The sequence below is a fragment of the Mustela erminea genome, chromosome 5, assembly GCF_009829155.1.
Source record: "Mustela erminea isolate mMusErm1 chromosome 5, mMusErm1.Pri, whole genome shotgun sequence".
In the NCBI taxonomy this organism is placed as follows: domain Eukaryota; kingdom Metazoa; phylum Chordata; class Mammalia; order Carnivora; family Mustelidae; genus Mustela; species Mustela erminea.
This window is the reverse complement of record NC_045618.1, coordinates 90,624,950-90,648,360: the sequence shown is the minus strand read 5'-3', so window position 1 is coordinate 90,648,360 and position 23,411 is coordinate 90,624,950. Positions and strand designations below refer to the sequence as shown.

At 37.5% G+C, this 23,411-nt stretch overlaps 1 long non-coding RNA gene across 2 annotated transcripts in view; it reads left to right on the top strand.

The window, feature by feature from the left end:
- LOC116591319 overlaps nt 1-23,038 on the top strand; it is a 159,532-nt gene extending 136,494 nt beyond the window's left edge. For both annotated transcript variants that reach the window (XR_004285951.1, XR_004285950.1), the window contains one exon: nt 20,948-23,038. This is a non-coding gene — a long non-coding RNA (uncharacterized LOC116591319). The remainder of the gene's footprint in view (nt 1-20,947) is intronic.
- Nucleotides 23,039-23,411: the final 373 nt, after the last annotated feature.

The following is a 23,411-nucleotide window of genomic DNA, read 5'->3' as shown; positions in this document are numbered from 1 at the left end:
AGGGATTGCCTTGAAAAAAAAATCATGATCTTTTTTTCCCCAGGTTTTTTGAAACGTAATTAATGTGTTGTATAAGTTTAAGGAGTTCAATGTGTTGATTTGACACACTTACATATCACAAAATGTTTCCTGCTGTAGGGTTAGCTGACAAGTCCATCACATCAGAAAGTCTTCGAGGGATTGTGCAAAGCCAATACTGACGTAGGGTTGCCAGAAAAGATACAGGATGCTCAGCTAACTTTGAATTTCAGATAAACAACTCCTTTTTAGTATAAGTATTTCCCAAATAGTACATGGGCCTACTTTCACTTTAAAAATTATTCATTATCTGAAATCCAAAGCTATCGGGGTATCTTTTTTTTTTCTTTCTAAATATCTCACTCCTAGTCTGAAAGATTAGTCATTGGATTAAATGTCCTAAACTAACTTTTCCCACTCTCTGTGCTCTTCAGCCAGAGTTTTCCAGTGGATGCCGGCTACCAGAAGCTGGAGTGAGAGGAGCCCAACTCCTGTAGTCCACCCAGATTAGTCTCAGGCAGAGAGCAAGAGGGAAAGTGTGGTATAGTGTATTTATTGCAAGGAGCAAAATGAACACAGCCAGCACACTTTATTATGGGCTTCCTCTCAGAATACATTTTAATCCATCTAGATCTTGAACTATCAGTAATATTGCACACTGTTTCTACAAAGCTATTGGGTGAAGCACTCGTGATCTCCTTTATGTAGAAAGAGCAAACCATTGAGAGTTACCCATGTAACGAGGGGCCTGAGTGCTAAGTCTTGCCACACTGTGGAAAACTATTTCTTCTACTGTGCATTACAAAGCCAGCTCCCAGCTATAGGGGTTAGTATCCAGGTCTGAACACCACTATCTAATTTGATACCAGCCTAAACTTTCAATTCTGACTCCATTGTACATTTTCATTCTGTCAACTGGCACAAACTCAAGTGTGTGTGTGTGTGTGTGTGTGTGTGAGAGAGAGAGAGAGAGAGAGAGAGGTATCTTTTTGCATAGTTCCTTGTTTGCAGTGGGGAGTCTTTGAATCAACTTAGTGTGCTGCTTAGTGCTTTAATTTTTCTCTTCCTCTGTTCAGCACCATTGTAGGTCTATGCAATATCATAGAATTTGCTACACACTAGAAGTTCACCTTACCTTTACTCCAAAACTGGTAAAATAAAATTGAGAAGACTCAAAAAACTGAAATCCTGGATTAATTTTATAGCCTCATGATATAATAAATATATTTAAATATTTTGTCAAATACAATGACTTACCAACCATGACTAACCAAATCTTTAGATAATTGAATATTGTTTATATTTAAAATTACTCTATCACTATATTTCACTCAAATTATGCCTAATTAATAGCAAGATATTGGACAATTGTCACAGTTATTTTTCTAACTATCGTTTGTAATGAAATGAAATTGCTGTTCAGGTACCAAGCTTTTATATTAATACTTCTTTCATTTTTCATTATTGACGAATCATATTCGCTTGCTGCAACTGTTTTCTTTAGTTATTTGGGTTTATTTTCTTTTTATGTCTCTTTGTTTATTGTTATATACAATACAATGCACTATTTTTGGTTTACCTTTCTATGCATCTTGGCAAATGCAGAGAAGTCATGTAACCATCATCATAATCAAGATAGTTCCACAATCCAAGGAACTCCCTTCTGTTACTATTTGGCAATCAATCCCATCCTGATACCAACTCCTGACAAATACTACTCTTTCTGCCATTTCTTTAGTTGCCCCTCCCTAAATACTTTTTAAAAAATTTTAAACAATGTATTTAGACTTAAAATATAAAAATAGGAAGAAAGTTTCCATCTATTTCTCATTCAGCTTCCACTAAAGTTTACATCTTACATAATTTTGTAAAATTTTCAGAACCATCATCAAAATTAAAGACCATATTGGAATTTCACCAGTTTTTCCACTACTTTTTTTCCCCCTTGCTCCAGGATCTCTTGCAAAGTCCCACACTGTATTTTTTCACTTTTATTTTCCTTGGTCTTGTGCAATCATCAACTGTTCTTGATTATGTCTTTGTTTCATCATCTTAACATTTTCAAAGTCCGATAACTAATGTTGAATGTCCCTCAAATTAGATTTGACTGGAGTTCTCACAACATGGACAAAAACTCTTTGTTTTCCCAGGGTACCACAAAAATTATGTGTCCTTCTTAGTGCATCAGGTTATATTTTATCACCAGCTTATTACTGGTAATACTGGTTTCAATCAATTAAGAAGGCTTCTGCCAAGATTATCCACTCTTTACTTAATGTCTCATCTCTATAGTTACTAATATCTTGGAACAGACACAAATCTTGATTTCTTATTTGACTGTTAGATGTGTTTATATTGGCTGACAAAGTTCAGATCAAGTTTTCTAAGTGCCATCTAATTTGTAGTTTGCTAGGTGAAAATTGCCTCTAGATATATGCATAAATAGGACCCACATTTCTCTGGGTTAAATTTAATATCAATTAGTCCATTCTTTTATATTTTATGGCTTCACCATTTTTAGGAATTTTATAATTCAATTTTAGTGTTTCCATTAATTCTCTGGGAAATATAATATGAATGCTCATGGACCCAACCAGCTAATCCAAATTTTAAAACTTTATGAGATTTTTTAAAAGAATTAAAAAGTCAATCTTGATTCAAATTTCCTTAGTTTAAACTAACAAGTTAACTTCAAGTTAAACTACGATTTTCTAAGAATTATTTTATGTGTGTACCTATATATTTAAAGGATGACCAAAAAATTTTTTTTCTGTTTTTTGTTTTTTTTTAAAGATTTTATTTATTTATTTGACAGACAAGAGATCACAAGTAGGCAGAGAGGGAGGCAGAGGGAGAAGAGAAAGCAGGCTCCCCGTTGAGCAGAGAGCCCAATGTGGGGCTCGATCCCAGGACCCTGGATCACGACCTGAGCCTAAGGCAGAGGCTTTAACCCACTGAGCCACTCAGGTGCCCCAAGAAATTTGTTTTTAATCAAAACTAAAAGCAAATGTTATACAAGTGCATCCATCGAAAAATATAGTATAAAATGATTAGAGTTGTTAGAAAATAAACTTTAGTATGTTTTCCATGAAGATTTTCTGACCAAGCTTCACCTTAAAGCTGTCACTACTTTAAATTTCCATGTTATTTAGTATGGATATATCAAACAACAAAATGCATTTTTATTAACCATTCTGTCTGACATGATTTTTGAGCCCTTTTAATTATCTTGCTAGTTCATAGTAAATTTATTCTCACTTTCTTTGAAGTTACTACTTTAAGAATTATTCTCTCTTGGGGAAGTTGGGTGGCTTAATTGGCCAAGTGTTGGCCTTTGGCTCAGGTCAGAATCCCAGAGCCCTGGGATGGAGTCACACATCAGACTCTCTGCTCAGTGAGGAACCTGCTTCTCCCTTTGTCTCCCTCCTCCCCCCGGCTTGTGTTATTCCTCTCTCCTTCTCTTCTCTGTCAAATAAATAAACAAAATATTTTTAAAAATTATTCTTTCTTATCTTTAAATAATTTACTTTCGGGGCTCCTGATTGGCTCAGTGGGTTAAAGCCGCTGCCTTTGGCTCAGGTCATGATCTCAGGGTCCTGGGATCAAGCCCCACATTGAACTCTCTGCTCAGCGGGGAGTCTGCTTCCTCCTCTCTCTCTGCCTGACTTTCTGCCTGCTTGTGATCTCTGTCTGTCAAATAAATAAATAAGATCTTTAATAAATAAATAAATAAATAAATTGCTTTCCACCTGCCTCTGCTCACCCTGACATTTGAAAGAGGCTAGAGCTCACACTGCTCGCTGTGATAAAACCAGTGACATACAACTCTGCACATATATAATGTGCAGGTAATTACAGGTAATTTTCACAGGGAATTATACATCATATTCTCCCTTTCTTCAATTGTCCATTTAGCAAAATATGTAGATTCTTCTAAAAACAATGAAACACTTGTTTTGTCTTATTCATTTTCTCTTGTTGAATTCTGCTTTATAGAGACAAAACTCAGAGCATGATATTGGACTTCCAACCTCCATAATAGTGAAAACCAATTTTTGTTGCTTGTCTGCCACCCAATATATGGTAATTGTCATAGTAGCTCAAACCAACTAAAACATTTCACTAAGGAAGTTATACGGATGACAAATAAGCATTTTGAAAAGTTGCCCATCATACGTCATTAAGGAAATGCAAATTAAAGCAAATTTGGGATACCACTATACACACATTAGAATGGAATAATCAAAACCACTGACAACACCAATTGTTGACAAGAATATGCAACCAAAATTCTTGTCTTGCTGGAGGGAATGCAAAATGGCATAGCTACTTTGTAATAAGAGTTTAACAGTTTCTTATGATACTGAACATAATCCTACCATGGAATCCATGAATTGCCCACCTTAGTTTTTCAAAGTAGTTGGGACTTATATCCACACAAAAGGCTGCATATGGATATTAATAGTCACTTTATTCATTATTGTTGAAATTTGGAAACAACCAAGATGTCATTTAGTGCATGAATGGATGAACTATGGTACATTCAGACTATGGAATATTATTCAAGGCTGAAAAAAAATGAATTACCAGGCCATGAAAATATATAGAAGAACCTTAAATTCATATTACTAAGTAATAGGAGCCAGTCTGAAAAGGCTACATAGCAAAACTATGGAGGCATCAAAGAGATCAGTGGTTGGCAGGAGTTCAGGGAGGCGAGGGGTGAATAAGTAGAACACAAAAGGATTTTTTTTTAAATGATTTTTTTTTTTTTAAAGATTTTATTTATTTATTTGACAGAGAGAGGTCACAAGTAGGCAGAGAGGCAGGCAGAGAGAGAGGAAGGGAAGCAGGCCCCTGCTGAGCAGAGAGCCCGATGCGGGGCTCGATCCCAGGACCTGAGCCGAAGGCAGCGGCTTAACCCACTGAGCCACCCAGGTGCCCGAACACAAAAGGATTTTAGGGCATTGAAAATATTCTATGTGACACTATAAAGATGGATATATTTCTTTACACAAACCCATAGAATGTAAAACATCAAGAGAAAGCCCTAATGTAAGCGTAATCATTGTTGGGATTATAGTTTTTTTTTTCAATTAAAAAATAAAAAGCAGGGGAGGAGTCAAGATGGCAGAGAAGTAGCAGGCTGAGACTACTTCAGCTAGCTGGAGATCAGCTAGATAGCTTAGCTAAAGATTGCAAACACCTGAAAATCCATCGGCAGATCGAAGAGAAGAACAGCAATTCTGGAAACAGAAAAACAACCACTTTCTGAAAGGTAGGACCGGCGGAGAAGTGAATCCAAAGCGACGGGAAGATAGACCCCGGGGGGAAGGGCCGGCTCCCAGCAAGCGGCGGAGCAACGGAGCACAAAATCAGGACTTTTAAAAGTCTGTTCCGCTGAGGGACATCACTCCAGAGGCTAAACCGGGGCGAAGCCCACGTGGGGTCAGCGTGGCCTCAGGTCCTGCAGGGTCACAGAAGGATAGGGGGTGTCTGAGTGTCGCAGAGCTTGCGGGTATTGGAACGGGAAAGCCGGCTACAGAGACAGAGCCGACAGTAAGCTCGCAGCTCGGTGTAACCTTGAACCGGTCGCAGGCTCGGTGAGCTCGGAGCGCGGCCGGAGGTCAGGCAGACAGGAGTAACTGGGCACTGTTCTCTGAGGGCACACTGAGGAGTGGGGCCCTGGGCTCTCGGCTCCTCCGGGCCGGAGACCAGGAGGCCGCCATTTGTATTCCCGTCCTCCGGAACTCTACGGAAAGCGCTCAGGGAACAAAAGCTCCTGAAAGCAAACCCGAGCGGATTACTCACCCCGGCCCCGGGTAAGGGCGGTGTCATTCCGCCTGGGGCAAAGACACTTGAGAATCACTACAACAGGCCCCTCCCCCAGAAGATCAACAAGAAATCCAGCCGAGACCAAGTTCACCTACCAAGGAGTACGGTTTCAATACCAAGGAGAGCAGCAGAATTCCAGAGGAGGAGAAAACCAAGCACGGAACTCATGGCTTTTTCCCTGTGATTTTTTTTTTTAGTCTTGCAGTTAATTTAATTTTTTTTCTTTTTCATTTTTTTTTTTCTCGCCTCGGGTAAAATTTTTTTTTTAACTGTTACCTTTTTCTTTTTTAACGATTTTTTACTAGTTTATCTAATATATATATTTTTTCTTTTTACATTTTTCTTAGGTGTTTTCTTTTTTTTAATTCTTTTCTTTTTTTTTTCTTTTTTCTTTTTTTTTCTTTCTTCCTTTTGAACCTCTTTTTTTTTTTTTTTCAGGGAATTTATTTTTTTTATTTTTTTATTTTTTTTTATTTCCAGCATAACAGTATTCATTATTTTTGCACCACACCCCGTGCTCCATGCAATCCGTGCCCTCTATAATACCCACCACCTGGTACCCCAACCTCCCACCCCCCGTCCCTTCAAAACCCTCAGATTGTTTTTCAGAGTCCATAGTCTCTCATGGTTCACCTCCCCTTCCCATTTCCCCCAACTCCCTTCTCCACTCTAAGTCCCCATGTCCTCCATGCTATTTGTTATGCTCCACAAATAAGTGAAACCCTATGATAATTGACTCTCTCTGCTTGACTTATTTCACTCAGCATAATCTCTTCCAGTCCCGTCCATGTTGCTACAAAAGTTGGGTATTCATCAGTACATTAAAAAGATTATTCACCACGACCAAGTGGGATTTATTCCAGGGCTGCAAGGTTGGTTCAACATCCGCAAATCAGTCAATGTGATACAACACATCAATAAAAGAAAGAACAAGAACCATATGATACTCTCAATAGATGCTGAAAAAGCATTTGACAAAGTACAGCATCCCTTCCTGATCAAAACTCTTCAAAGTGTAGGGATAGAGGGCACATACCTCAATATCATCAAAGCCATCTATGAAAAACCCACCGCAGATATCATTCTCAATGGAGAAAAACTGAAAGCTTTTCCGCTAAGGTCAGGAACACGGCAGGGATGTCCATTATCACCACTGCTATTCAAAATACTACTAGAGTTCCTAGCCTCAGCAATCAGACAACAAAAGGAAATTAAAGGCATCCAAATCGGCAAAGAAGAAGTCAAATTATCACTCTTCGCAGATGATATGATACTATATGTGGAAAACCCAAAAGACTCCACTCCAAAACTGCTAGAACTTATACAGGAATTCAGTAAAGTGTCAGGATATAAAATCAATGCACAGAAATCAGTTGCATTTCTCTACACCAACAGCAAGACAGAAGAAAGAGAAATTAAGGAGTCAATCCCATTTACAATTGCACCCAAGACCATAAGATACCTAGGAATAAACCTAACCAAAGAGACACAGAATCTATACTCAGAAAACTATAAAGTACTCATGAAAGAAATTGAGGAAGACACAAAGAAATGGAAAAATGTTCCATGCTCCTGGATTGGAAGAATAAATATTGTGAAAATGTCTATGCTACCTAAAGAAATCTACACATTTAATGCAATTCCTATCAAAGTACCATCCATCTTTTTCAAAGAAATGGAACAAATAATGCTAAAATTTATATGGAACCAGAAAAGACCTCGAATAGCCAAAGGGATATTGAAAAAGAAAGCCAACGTTGGTGGCATCACAATTCCAGACTTCAAGCTCTATTACAAAGCTGTCATCATCAAGACAGCATGATACTGGCACAAAAACAGACACGTAGATCAATGGAACAGAATTGACAGCCCAGAAATAGACCCTCAACTCTACAGTCAACTAATCTTTGGCAAAGCAGGAAAGAATGTCCAATGGAAAAAAGACAGCCTCTTCAATAAATGGTGCTGGGAAAATTGGACAGCCACATTCAGAAAAATGAAATTGGACCATTTCCTTACATCACACAGGAAAATAGACTCAAAATGAATGAAGGACCTCAATGTGAGAAAGGAATCCATCAAAATCCTTGAGGAGAACACAGGCAGCAACCTCTTCGACCTCAGCTACAGCAACATCTTCCTAGGAATATCACCAAAGGCAAGGGAAGCAAGGGCAAAAATGAACTATTGGGATTTCATCAAGATCAAAAGCTTCTGCACAGCAAAGGAAACAGTTAACAAAATCAAAAGACAACTGACAGAATGGGAGAAGATATTTGCAAACGACATATCAGATAAAGGACTAGTGTCCAGAATCTATAAAGAACTTAGCAAACTCAACACCCAAAGAACAAATAATCCAATCAAGAAATGGGCAGAGGACATGAACAGACATTTCTGCAAAGAAGACATCCAGATGGCCAACAGAAACATGAAAAAGTGCTCCATATCACTCGGCATCAGGGAAATACAAATCAAAACCACAATGAGATATCACCTCACACCAGTCAGAATGGCTAAAATCAACATGTTAGGAAATGACAGATGCTGGTGAGGATGCGGAGAAAGGGGAACCCTCCTACACTGTTGGTGGAAATGCAAGCTGGTGCAGCCACTCTGGAAAACAGCATGGAGGTTCCTCAAAATGTAGAAAATAGAACTGCCCTATGACCCAGCAATTGCACTATTGGGTATTTACCCTAAAGATACAAACGTAGTGATCCAAAGGGGCACGTGCACCCGAATGTTTACAGCAGCAATGTCCACAATAGCCAAACTGTGGAAAGAACCTAGATATCCATCAACAGATGAATGGATCAAGAAGATGTGGTATATATACACAATGGAATACTATGCAGCCATGAAAAGAAATGAAATCTTGCCATTTGCGACAACATGGATGGTACTAGAGCGTATCATGCTTAGCGAAATAAGTCAAGCAGAGAAGGACAACTATCATATGATCTCCCTGATATGAGGAAGTGGTGATGCAACATGGGGGCTTAAGTGGGTAGGAGAAGAATAAATGAAACAAGATGGGATTGGGAGGGAGACAAACCATAAGTGACTCTTAATCTCACAAAACAAATTGAGGGTTGCTGGGGGGAGGGGGTTTGGAAGAAGGGGGTGGGATTATGGACACTGGGGAGGGTATGTGCTTTGGTGAGTGCTGTGAAGTGTGTAAACCTGGTGATTCACAGACCTGTACCCCTGGGCATAAAAATATATGTTTATAAAAAATAAAAAATTAAAAAATTAAAAAAAATAAAAATAAAATAAAAATAAAAAGCATCTGAGAAATTATTGATGCTTCAGAATATGTACAACAGTTTTTGAAAATTCCATTTATCCATGAAGATGAAAAGCAAAATGAAAATACAATGCAAAAGTGACTCCTATTATCAGGATGACAGTTTACCCTCCTTCTAAATGCACCAAATTAGAGAGTATTTGTGGACAATGCAAAAACAAAACAAAACAAAAATACCTTATTGATTTATCATGTTTTTACTGAGTCCTTTTTCAGTCTGAACTCCTAGGTCATTCATGACTCCAGCTGTTTTTAAAGTAATTTTATATTTGAGTCAGACAAATGTTTAGCATCTTTACCCAGCACAGCTGTCATGGGTGAGGGTTCACAAACACTTAAAGAAGTAGACAGCTGCTATGCTTATATTAGCATGCCATAGTTATATCAATTACCATTCAAAACAATGTCATGTAACTATTGATATTTTTCTACCAGCCTATTATCTGGAGTATCATAGGTGGCAAAGTCATTATCAAAGTTCCATTATCTTTAATTACAGCAAAGTAATTGGCATAGTGATCATAAGAAACCTAAAGATCTCTAAGTTCCCAATACAGCAAACAACAAACTGTTACAATCTTTGCATAAATGAAGAGCAGTTTCATTAAGGAGCTTCTTTTGAATGATTATCAAATATAAACAGCCAGCTTTCATTCAGGGTAATTTTAAAAACTGTGTATCAGGAGAAAGGCATTATCCAGGCAGGAATGAAAGCTTCTATGCAAAATTACAATCTGGGAATTGGTACTTCAATCTCACAACTTCAGTGAATAACGTGTTCTCCAGATATATATGAAAATTTGGAGGAATAAAAAGATATTATCTCTAAATAAGATAGAATGACTCAGGTCTTTACCATTAGGATTAGTTGTTTGACTTGAAAAAATTAAGTTTGTAATACATTGTGAAACAAATGTCACTCTCCTGTATATATCTCTTATCTATTTTCTTCATTTTATATATCTTTAAAGCAATGTTATGATTTTATTGATAATATAATTACATAGGCATGGCCTTTAAAAATATGATGTGTTAAAAAAAAAATGATGTGTAGGAGAGGAGTCAAGATGGCGGAGTAGCAGCAGATGGAAATGACATCAGATTGTAGGAGTCTAGTTAGTTATCAAATCATTCCGAACACCTACAAAACCAACAGGAGGTTGAAGAAGAGCAGCAATTCTAGAAACAGAAAATTGACCACTTTCTGAAAGGGGACGTGAGGAGAAGTGAATCTGAAGCCCCTGGAAAATGGACTGTAGTGGGAGGGGCCAGCTCCCAGCAAGCAGTGGAGCAACAGAGCACAAAATTTGAACTTTTAAAAGTCTGCTCCACTAAGGGATATCACTCCAGAGGCTAAGCAGAGGTGGAGCCCTCATGGGGACATCATGGCCTCAGGTTCCATGAGGTCACAGAAGGATTGGGAGTGTCTGAGTGTAGCAGAGCTTGAAGGTATTAGAGCAGGGAAGCAGGCTACAGAGACAGAGCAGAGGAGTGAGCTCTCAGCTTGGGATTACTTTAAACTGCGATCCATGGCACAATCTGACCACTGCTCTTTGAACAAGGGCCCACAAGTGGCAGATCCCAGGAGAGCCACTAAAAGAGCAGAGTGGCAGGAATCTGCTGGGTTTGGAGACTCCAAATGGGGCTGTGTGCCAGAAACAGAAATGCTCGTTCACAGGCCAGGTGAGCTCAGAGGGTGGCTGGAGACCAAAGAGATGGGAGTGATTGAGTGCTTCTCTCTGAGGACATACTGAGGAGTGGGGCCCTGAGCTCTTGGTTCCTCTGACCGGAGATTGGGAGGCTGCCATTTTTATTCCTGTCCTGCAGAGCTCTACAGAAAGCATTCGGGGAACAAAAGTTCCCAAGAGTAAACTTGAACAGATTACTTAGCCTGGCGCCTGAAAAGGTCAGGGCAAATTCACCTCGGGCAAAGACATTTGAGAATCACAACAGGACCCTCCGCCAGAAGAGCAGCAAGAACATCCAGCCAAGGTCAAGTTCACTGATCACGAACAGCAGTATTCCAGAGAAGGGGAAAGCAAGCATGGAATTCATGGCTTTCTCCCCATAATTCCTTAACCTTGCAAAATTATTAATTTTTTAAAATTTAATTTTAGTTTTTTCATATTTTAATTTTTTACTTTTTCTCTTTCCTCTTTTAACATTTAAAAATTAGTTTATCTTAACAATACCTTTCTAAAAATATACAAGCCTTTTTAAACCTTCATTATTATAGTCATATTTTATCCTTCATTGGATCAAACTTTATTTTTTGTAAACATATAGGGTTTTTTCCTTCTAAAAAATTTTGGGATACAACTTCTTCTAATAGATCATAATATACCCTAAATGTAGCACAAGGCTTTGTTCTAGTCTCCGTCCTGATCATATTCTCTCCATTTTCATTTTCTTTCTTTTCCCAACCAACATATATTATCAATTCCATTTTTAGAATTTTTTTAATTTTTATCTTTACATTCATATTCCATCCCTTCATCATGTTTATGCTTATTATTGTATATATATGTTTTCTTCCTTTAAAATTTTGTGAGGTTAAAAAAAAATTAAAAAAATAAAATTTTGTGAGGTAGTTTCTTCTAAAAGACCAAAATAAACCCCAAACCAAGTGGGTGGCTCTGTTCTACTCACCAGTCTAACACACACACACACACACACACACACACACACACACACACATATATATATATATATTTTAATTAAAATAATTTTTTCCCCCAACTTACCCCTTTCTTCTCCCCCTGATTTGGGGTCTCGTTTAATTTGGTTAATGTACATTTTTCTGGGGTCTTAGCCACCCTTCTAGTATTTTTATTCTCTCATTCACATATTCTTATCTGGATAAAATTACAAGCCTGAAAAACTCACCACCAAAAAAAAAAAAAAAAAGAACAAAAGGCAGTACTGAAGGCTAGTGACCTAATCAATATGGACATTGGTAATATGACAGATCTAGAGTTCAGGATGATGATTCTCAAGGTGCTAGCGAGCCTCAAAAAAGGCATGAAAGATATTAGAGAAACCACTTCTGGAGAAATAAAAGCCCTTTTGGGAGAAATAGGAGAACTAAAATCTAACCAAGCTGAAATTTTTTAAAAAGCTATTAATGTGGTGCAATAAAAAATGGAGACTTTTACTGTTATGATAAATGAAGCAGAAGAGAGAATTAGTAATATAGAAGACCAAATGACAGAGAATAAAGAAGCTGAGCAAAAGAGAGACAACTACTGGAACACAAGGGGAGAATTTGAGAGATAAGTGATACTATAAGATGAAACAATATTAGAATAATTAGGATTCCAGAAGAAGAAGAAAGAAAGAGGGGGAAAGAAGGTATATTGGAGTGAATTATTGTAGAGAATTTCCCTAATATGGCAAAGGGAACAAGTATCAAAATCCCTTCAAAATCAGTAAGAATAGGTCCACACATCATCATCTAATAGTAAAAAAATACAAGTCTTAGTGACAAAGAGAAAAGCCTGAAAATATCCTGGGACAAGAAGTCTATAACATACAATGGTAAAAATATTAGATTGGCAGCAAACTTATCCATAGAGACCTGGCAGGCCAGAAAGAACTGGCATGATATATTCAGAGCACTAAATGAGAAAAACATACAGCCAAGAATACTATACCCAGCTAGGCTGTCATTGAAAAGAGAAGGAGAGATAAAAAGCTTCCAGGACAAACAAAAACTAAAAGATATTTGCAAACACCAAACCAGCCCTATAGGAAATATTGAAAGGGGTTCTCTAAGCAAAGAGAGAACCTAAAAATAGTAGATCAGAAAGGAAGAGAGACAATATACAGTAGCAGTCACCTTACAGGCAAAAGAATGGCACTAACTTCATATTTTTCAATAGTTACCCAGAATGTAATGGGCTAAGTGCCCCAATCAAAAGACACAGGATTTCAGAATGGATGAAGAAACAAAACCTACTAATATACTGTCTATAAGAAATTCATTTTAGACCCAAAGACACCTACAGATTTTTTTTAAAAGTTTTATTTATTTATTTGACAGAGAGAAATCACAAGTAGATGAAGAGGCAGGCAGAGAGAGAGAGAGAGGGAAGCAGGCTCCCTGCTGAGCAGAGAGCCCGATGTGGGACTCGATCCCAGGACCCTGAGATCATGACCTGAGCCGAAGGCAGTGGCTTAACCCACTGAGCCACCCAGGTGCCCCGACACCTACAGATTTAAAGTGAGGAGGTAGAAAACAATTTACCATGCTAATGGACATCAAAAGAAAGCTGGGGTGCCAATCCTTATATCAGATAAACTAGATTGTAAGCTAAAGACTAGAATAAGAGATGAGGAAGGATCATATTTCATTGTCAAATGGTCTGTCCAACAAGAAGATCTAATAATTTTAAATATCTATGCCCCTAACATAGGAGCAGCCAACTATATAAACCAACTAATAACAAAATCAAAGAAACACATCGACAGTAATACAATAATAGTAGGGGACTTTAACACCCACCCACTGAAATGGACAGATCACCCAAGCAAAAGATGAACAAGGAAATAAAGGCCTTAAAGGACACACTGAACCAGATGGACATCACAGATATATTCAGAACATTCCATCCCAAAGCAATAGAATACACATTCTTCTCTAGTGAACATGGAACATTCTCGAAAATAGATCACATCCTGGGTCACAAATCAGGTCTCAACCACTACCAAAAGATTGGGATCAATCCCTGCATATTTTCAGACCACAATGCTCTGAAGCTAGAACTCAATCACAAGAGGAAAGTTGGAAAGAATCCCAATACATGAAGGCTAAAGAGCATCCTACTAAAGAATGAATGGGTCAACCAGGAAATTAAAGAAGAATTGAAAAAAAATTCATGGAAACAAATGACAATGAAAAAACAACAGTTCAAAATCTGTGGGACACAGTGAAGGCAATCCTGAGAGGAAAGTATATAGTGATACAAACCTTTCTCAAGAAACAAGAATGGTCTCAAATACACAATCTAACCCTATAGCTAAAGAAGCTGGAGAAAGAACAGCAAAGAAAGCCTAAACCCAGCAGGAGAAGAGAAATCATAAAGATCAGAACAGAAATCAATGAAATAGAAATGAAAACAAAACAAAACAAAAAAGCCCAGTAGAACAAATCAACAAAACTAGGAGCTGGTTCTTTGGAAGAATTAGTAAGATTGATAAACCCCTGTCCAGACTTATCAAAAAGAAAAGAGAAAGGACCCAAATTAGTAAAATCATGAATAAAAGAGGAGAAATCACGACCAACTCCAAAGAAATAAAAACAATTATAAGAACATATTATGATCAACTACATGCCAGCAAATTTGACAATCTGGAAGAAATGGATGCATTTCTAGAATGTATAAACTACCAAAACTGATCCAGGAAGAAATAGAAAACATAACAAACCCATACGCAGTAAGGAGATTGAAGCAGTCATCAAAAATCTCCCAACAAACAAGAGCCCAGGGCCAGACTGCTTCCCAGGGGAATTCTACCAAGCATTTAAAGAAGAGCTATTCCTATTCTCCTGAAACTGTTCCAAAAAATAGAAATGGAAGGAAAACTTCCAAACTCATTTTCCCAAACTCATTTTATGAAGCCAACATTACCCTGATCCCAAAACCAGACAAAGACCTCATCAAAAAAGAGGATTACAGACCAATATCCTTGATGAACACAGGTGCAAAAATTGTCACCAAAATACTAGCCAATAGGATGCAACAGTACATTAAAAGGATTATTCATCACAACAAAGTGGGATTTATTCCAAGGCTGCAATATTGATTCAACATCTGCAAATTGATCAATATGATACAATACATTAATTAAAAAAAAGAACAATAACTATATGGTACTCTCAATAGATGCTAAAAAAGCATTCAACAAAGTATAGCATCCTTTCTTGATTAAAACTCTTCAAAGTGTAGGGACAGATGGTACATCCTCAATATCATCAAAGCCATCTATGAAAATCCCAAAGTGAATATCATTCTCAATGGAGAAAAACTGAGAGCTTTTCTGCGAAGGTAAGGGACACAGCAGGGATGGCCATTATCACCACTGCTATTAAACATATTACTAGAAGTCCTAGCCTCAGCAATCAGAGAACAAAACGAAATTAAATGTATCTAAATCGGTAAAGAAGAAGTCAAACTATCACTCTTTGCAGATGATAAGATGTTTTATGTGGAAAACCCAAAAACTCCCCTCCAAATCTGCTAGAACTTGTACAGGATTTCAGTAGAGTGTCAGGATATAAAATCAATGCACATAAATCAGTTGCATTTCTATACACCAACAAGACAGAAAGAGAAATTAATGGGTAAATCCCATTTACAATTGCACACAAAACCCTAAGATACCTACAAATACACCTAACCAAAGAGGCAAAAAATCTGTACTCAGAAAACTATAAAGTACTCATGAGAGAAATTGAAGACACAAAGAAACGGAAAAATGTTCCATGCTCATGGATTGGAAGAACAAATATGGTGAAAATGTCAATCCTACCTAAAGCAATATACACATTTAATGCAATCCCTATCAAAATACCATCCATTTTTTTCCCCAAAAAATGGAACAAATAATCCTAAAATTTATATGGAACCAGAAAAGACCTCAAATAGCCAGAGGAATGTTGAAAAAGAAAGCCAAAGTTGGTGGCATCACAATTCCAGACTTCAAGCTCTATTACAAAGCTGTCATCATCAACACAGTGTGGTACTGGCACAAAAACAGTCACATAGATCAATGGAATGGAATAGAGAGCCCAGAAATGGACCCTCAACTCTATGGTCAACTCAACTTTGACAAAGCAGATAAGAATGTCCAATGGAAAAAAGACAGTCTCTTTGACAAATGGTGTTGGGGAAATTGGACAGCCACATGCAGAAGAATGAAACTGGACATTTCCTTTCAACACACACAAAAATAGACTCAAAATGGATGAAGGACCTCAACATGAGACAGAAATCCATCAAAATCTTTGAGGAGAACACAGGCAGCAACCTCTTTGACCTCAGCTGCAGCAACTTCTTCCTAGAATCATCGCCAAAGGCAAGGGAAGCAAGGGCAAAAATGAACAATTGGGACTTCATCAAGATCAAAAGCTTTTTCACAGCAAAGGAAAGAGTCAACAAAACCAAAAGACAACTGACAGAACAAGAGAAGATATTTGCAAGTGACATAAAAGATAAATGGATAGTATCCAAAATCTATAAAGAACTTATCAAACTCAACATCCAAAGAACAAATAATCTAGTCAAGAAAGGGGCAGAGGACATGAATAGACATTTCTGCAAAGAAGACATCCAGATGGCCATCAGGAACATGAAAAAATGCTCCACATCACTCGGCATCAAGGAAATACAAATCAAAACATGATGAAATACCACCTCACAGCAGTCAGAATGGCTAAAATTAGTAAGTCAGGAAACTACAGAAGTTGGAGAGGATGCAGAGAAAGGGGAACCCTCCTACACTGTTGGTGAACATGCAAGCTGGTGCAACCACTCTGGAAAACAGCATGGAGTTTCCTCAAAAAGTTGAAATTAGAGCTACCCTATGACCCAGCAATTGCACTACTGGGTATTTACCCTAACGATACAAATGTAGTAATCCAAAGGGGCACGTGCTCCCGAATTTTTATAGCTGTAATGTTATAGCAGCAGCAATGTCCACAATAGCCAAACTATGGAAAGAACCTAGATGTCCATCAACAGATGAATGGATAAAGAAGATGTGATATATATACATATACAATGGAATACTATGCAGCGATCAAAAGAAATGAAATCTTGTCATTTGCAATGACATGGATATAACTAGAGGGTATTATGTTGAGCAAAATAAGTCAATAAGAGAAAGATAATTATCATATGACCTCCCTGATAAGGAATTTGAGGGGCAAATTGGGGGGCTTGGGGAGTACGTAAGAAATAAATGAAACAAGATGGGATTGGAAGGGAGACAAACCATAAAAGACTCTTAATCTCACAAAACCAACTGAGGGTTGCTGGGGGATAGGGGTAGGGAGAGGGTGGTGGAGTTAGGGACATTGGGCAAGATGTGTGCTGTGGTAAGTGCTGTGAAGTATGTAAGCCTGATGATTCACAGACTTGTACTCCTGTGGCTAATAATACATTATGTGTTAATAAAAAATAAGAAATTAAAAAATATGATGTGTATACTGAATCAAATAATGATCAGATGAACCTTTGGGTCAAGGGACATCCTACAAATTAAGTGCCTGTTTGAGTAAAAAATGCCATAGTACTAAAAGACAAAGGACAACTTAGGAAGTGTTCCAGACTGAAGAATACTAAAGAGGTATGTCAACTAAATGCAATGCATGATTTTGAATTGGATGCTGAACCTACAAAGTCAATTAGAATTCTCAGCAACATTTTAACATCCCTGGGATCGATAACAGAATTTTACCAATACACTTAAACAGTACCCAGTAATTTGTCACCATACCTGCAGCTTAAGTTTTTCAGAAAAATATTTTGTATGTATGTATATAGATAAGTAGATGGATAGATAGATAGATATTTGCATACCAATACTTTGACAGGAATGATAAGATGTATGTGATGAATGTTAAAAAGTAGGAAACCTGAGAGAGCGTGCGTATTTGCACTATTTTTTTATATTTTATAACTTTTCAAATTTGGGAATATTTCAATTGAATTATACTGGAGACCAAGAAAGCCTCTAAGTTTAGAGATGTAAATAGGAAAGGAATCTACCAATTTTTAATCTGAGATGTCTATCCTGTTACCAGCTCAGAGGTAAGGGGAAAAAAAAAAAAAAAGAAGAAAAGGGAAAAAGATAGGGGGGAAGAAAAAACCAGTTATTTCCTAAGTTTCCGTTGTTATAACATTGACAATTTTTTCAAACCCAATGTATAGAAGAATAATTTTTCTCTCTCTCTTTCTTCTTTCCTTCTCATAAAATATTAATCAGACATCCAATATACATTAGGTGCATTTCACAGTACAAAGATAGAAGCTAAAAGCAGAGTATACTCTTAGGGGGAAAAAATCTTACGAATCAACTCACAATTGTATATCATTTATTTCTGCTCTAAACTTTATTATTCCTTTATTCTGCTGGCTTTAGGCTTCACTTTTTTTTTTTTTTTTTTTTTAACATGTCATTGGAGGAACCTGAAGTGTGTGGTTTACGGAGGTAAATTACAACAATAGCAGAACCCTGATTCAACTAGTTTAATTCAATCCCCTGCCCTAAGGTCTAATAGAAAAGTGTGCCATATCCACACATAAAAACACTTATCTCAGTCTCTCCTGTCCTATACTAGATGTCTGACATTTAAAATATATATATATAAAGCATATAAAAAAATGAGACCCAAAAGACAAAGCAAAAATCAGACTCAAATATGACAAAGGGAAGTTAAGGTATCTAAAATTAAGTTGCCTCTAATGGAAAAAGTGAAATGCATGCAAAAATGAGTGATTTCAGCAGAGAAATGGAAACTCTAAGAAATAATGTACCATAAATACCAAAAAAGTAAAAAAATACAAATATAAAAATGAAGAATGTTCCAACAGGATCTTCTAAGATTTCAACCCAGCCAGGGAAAGAAATAGTAAATTTGAATATCATTCAATAGAAATTATCCAAAAAGAAATATAAATAGAAACAAAATAAAGCAGAGGATAAAGATGACTTCTATAATTGCAATATAAGGAGCACTCCTAAAACATTCCTCAGTGAATATATCCTAATTAGTGAAATGTTTTAAGAAATTTTCAGTTATTAAAAATGTTAAAACCTGTGGAAATTTTCCGAAGGACCTGGAGCAAATTAAGAAATATTTATTCAGAAAATATACTTAATCTTAGTAAGAATATCAAGCATCTATAGTACTTAAGCCACAACCCATGGCCTCTTTCTCATTCTCCCACTCCATATGATAGAAGCCCCACAAGACAGATGTGTCCAAGAAAACAGGTGTTCCTCTTTTCTCAGTCTCCAGTCCCTTGGGATACCTGATATCTCCTTAGGAAAGACAAATGATCACCATTCCTTATCTACCATAGCTCCAGTTCCATGTTGCAGTAGGTAAAATCCAAGTGATGTGGTCAAGGTACTCAGGGTCTCCCTTTTTCCACCCAGCATTGTCTTGTAATGTGACACATAATCATAATAAAATATGTGTTTCACTTTTCTTTCTTTTTTTTTTTTAAAGATTTTATTTATTTATTTGACAGAGAGAGATCACAAGTAGGCAGAGAGGCAGGCAGAGAGAGAGGAGGAAGCAGGCTCCCCGCTGAGCAGAGAGCCCGATGCGGGACTCGATCCCAGGACCCTGAGACCATGACCTGAGCCAAAGGCAGAAGCTTTAACCCACTGAGCCACCCAGGCGCCCCTCAATTTTCTTTTTCATTTTCTTTTTATTTATTTTTATTTTTTTTTAAAGATTTTATTTATTTATTTGAGAGAGAGACAGTGAGAGAGAGCATGAGCAAGGAGAAGGTCAGAGAGAAGCAGACTCCACATGGAGCTGGGAGCCCGATGCGGGACCCGATCCCAGGACTCCGGGATCATGACCTGAGCCGAAGGCAGTCGTCCAATCAACTGAGCCACCCAGGCGTCCCTCAATTTTCTTTTTAAATTTTCTTTGTGTATGGCTGACTTTACAAAGCTTTGAAGGGGAGAAAAATATTATTTTGTTGCACAGATAAAGTATCTAATATTGTACATAATACACTCTGTTATTAAACTACAGTTAGCCACTCAGCTGTATTCTTTGGCCTCCTCTTTCAAGTCTCTAATCAACTGGAAATACAAACACTAAGTACAACAAAGACAGAACAAGAAAATAAGAAAACATTTTCCAGATTTTTTTTTATTATGTTCAGTTAGCCCACATATAGTAGTACATCATTAGTTATTGATGTAGTGTTCAACAATTCATTAGTTGTGTATCATTCTTCCAAGTTATTTATGGAAACCAATTCAACTCTCACAAGTTTCTTCTTAGGAACTGAGAACTGCCTTTCTTCCATTATACCCAATAATTTTCAGTATATTTTGATAAGAGCAATTTTTACATTCAATTCTATTTACCAGTATAGAAAATAGAAACTACAAAAGGGAAAAATGAATGTTAAGAGTTAGGAAATAAAATTTTAAATTATATGTAAAATTCCTGAAGAGTTGGGAAAATTTATTTGCAACTTCAGAGATCCACAGTGAGTGGATAAACACTTCTCAGTGAAGCTCTCTGTGCCTCCTGGATTTGGATATCTGTTTCATTCCCCAGATCAGGGAAGTTTTCAGTTATAATTTTCTCAAATAAACCTTCTGTCTCCCTTTTCAGTCTCTTCTTCTGCAACTCTTAGGATAGGAATGTTATTATGTTTGATGTAGTTACTGAGTTTCCTAGTCCACTTTCATACTTCAGGGTTTTTCTTTCTCTCTTTTGATGAGCTTCATTATTTTCTGTAATTCTATCTTCTATATCACTTATTCATTCCTCTACCTCTTCCATCCTTATAGCCGTTATATTTAGTCAGTTTTGAATAATTGTTTTTACTCTTTTTTTTTTTTTAAATTTTGGCTTGATTGGCTTTAACCTCTTTTATGTCTATGGTAAGGGTATTCCTTATGTTTTCTGTGTTATTCTCAAGCCCAGTTAGTAATCTTATGATAATTGCTGTAAATTCGGGATCAGGCATATTATATCTGTTTTGATTAGATCCCTGACAGTGACCTTTTTTTTTTTTTTTTAAGGATGAATTTCTCTGTCTCGGCATTTTGTCTAGGTTTCTATCTTCCTCCCTGTGTTAAGAAACCCTGTTGTTTCCTGCTCCTGAGAGTAATGGCTTTATGAAGAAGAGGTCATATACTGCTTAGGGCTTGGTGCTTCAGGAAGCATTTCTGGTATATGCTGTCTGCACTCTGCTGCTGTGTTATGACTGCTCAATCCTTCAGGTGAGTCCTCTGTGGTCTCTCCTTGCCTGCAGTGGGGACTGTCTGGACCTTGGCCAGAGTGTGACAGGTTTACCTAGGTATGCTCTAGTCTGCTTACTAAGAGAACTGATGCTATTTCTACTAGAACTGAGGCTTTGCAGAACTCTATGATAAGTACACGTGATACATGCAGGCTTTGTGTTGATTTCCTGCGTGTGAGGCCTGCTTGGTGTTGTTAGGCACACTTGCCCTAGAAAAAACAGTACCAGCAGAGCAGAGTGGGACAGGATTTGGTGAAAGCCATTTAGTCACTGCTAGCACTGTGCTGTTTCCTGAAGTTGGTTTATGCTGAGGATGAGGGGAGGGAATGGCACCAGCTGACTCCTTTGTCCCTGGAGAGTGGAGTCTGTGCCTGCTCCTCTCAAGGAAGGATTCTCAGCGAGAGAACAATTTCCCCTTCATGCATCACAGACACTTTTCAGATCACAGTTTTCACACCGTCTATCTCTGGATTGCTTGCCTGCCTGAAGCAATGCAGAGCAACCTGGGCTCTATCTTAGCTAGGCTGCTGACTTTCAAAATCCCAAACTTCTGGGACCTGGGGTGGTGGAGACCTGTCCTGGTCCTCTAGGAAAGCATCTCACCATGCTGGGACTGATTCGGGGTTTGATCCAGAAGGGCAGTAGTACCAGAGTTCAAGGACATGGGTTCTGAAGCCAGCAGGCAAAATAGCCAGTGCCCAGTTAGCTGTCCTCAGCAGAGGTCTCTGTGCCTATGCTGAGGGGGTGGAGGAGGGAAATGATGCCCACCTTTTGTTTTGTCCCCAGAGGGACAATGCCGCCTCTTACAGATGTGCTCCAAATAGAATAAAGATTCTCTCCCTCTGTCACTTATGTGATCCTCAGATCACACAGTCTTCGAGGTTATTTGCCTGCCTCTACTCGGGGTCTCTTTTTAGCCAAGCCTGGGGACCCCTGAAACTCTAGTCTTTGAGCCCCACAAAAATCAGCCCCTCTCATTTCCCCAGCTAATGGCTTTGGGGAAGTGTGTGCTTGTCTCCGTTTTCTCCACTCTCTTTTGCCTTTCTCTGCAACCAGAGCTCACTTTCCCACCACAGCACCCACGATCTGTTTCTCCCCCAAACTACATCTTCACATTTCCTACCTTCTCGAAGTAGCCTCTTCTCAGCTTCTTTGTGTAGTTTGCTCTATCAGTTGTCAGGGTGATTGCTTAAGTGTTCAGAATGATTCAATAGTTACCCAGCTGTATTCAAGGGAGGAGCAAGACTTGGGTCCTCCTACTATGCTGGCGTCTTAGCTCCCCTGACCCCGCAGTGTCCTCCCTTGAGATTCTGGAGGGTAGGAGAGATGATTAGCAAAGTGGAATTCAACATTTCTGGGTAAACTAACCAAATTAGATGTAATAGCAGCCCAAAACCCATACAAATCCTTAACACAGTATTCTGATTTAACATTATGACTAAATTTAACATTATACTTTCAGAATATGTAATGCATTAAATGGCAAGCAATCCTAGAACCAGTGCAGTTTTTTATATTCTTGAGAACAATAGAGAAGATAACTATCTGCTAAGCTATTATTAATATTCTCCTTCTTTTATGACTGCATTTTAAATTAGTTGACTAATTCAAATCCCATTCAATTCCTTGCCAAGAATGACACTTTGGGAAGGAGTGTCTGAAAAGACATTTCCTATGTGTATGAAAATCAAATATCCTAAATATGAATTTTCAGCTGGTAGAAAGTAAGCCTGTATCAAAGACAAATTCTGTTCTGGATATTCCCAAATCTGGAAACACAGGCAAAGTTCAGATTTTTAAAAAAAATAATAGCTTTAAACACATTTCAAACATCTTAGAAGTTATTTTATACAGATGATAAATATTCATGTTTCTTAATTAACACTAAGGCAGTCCTTAAGTTGTTTTACCCTTCTTTTTAGCCCTGCAATAAACTAAAATATGATAAATACAATGCTACTTTAATGTTACAGCTTTTTTAAAAAATAATTTGTTCCTCCTACTGGTGAGTATTTTTCAAATCCATTTAATATTTATAAGAAATTCAATGTTTTTTTTTTCCTAGACAGTAGAATGGTTTTAATAGCTGTCATGTGCTTTAGATAAGTATAATTTTGTTTAACATTGTTTCTTTCAGTTCAAAATGAACTTAACTTGAAAATTGCCTATATACTACCACTATTTTCAGATGTAAGCAAAAACAATCTAATGAATTACATTGGTTGAATTTAAAACATATAAAA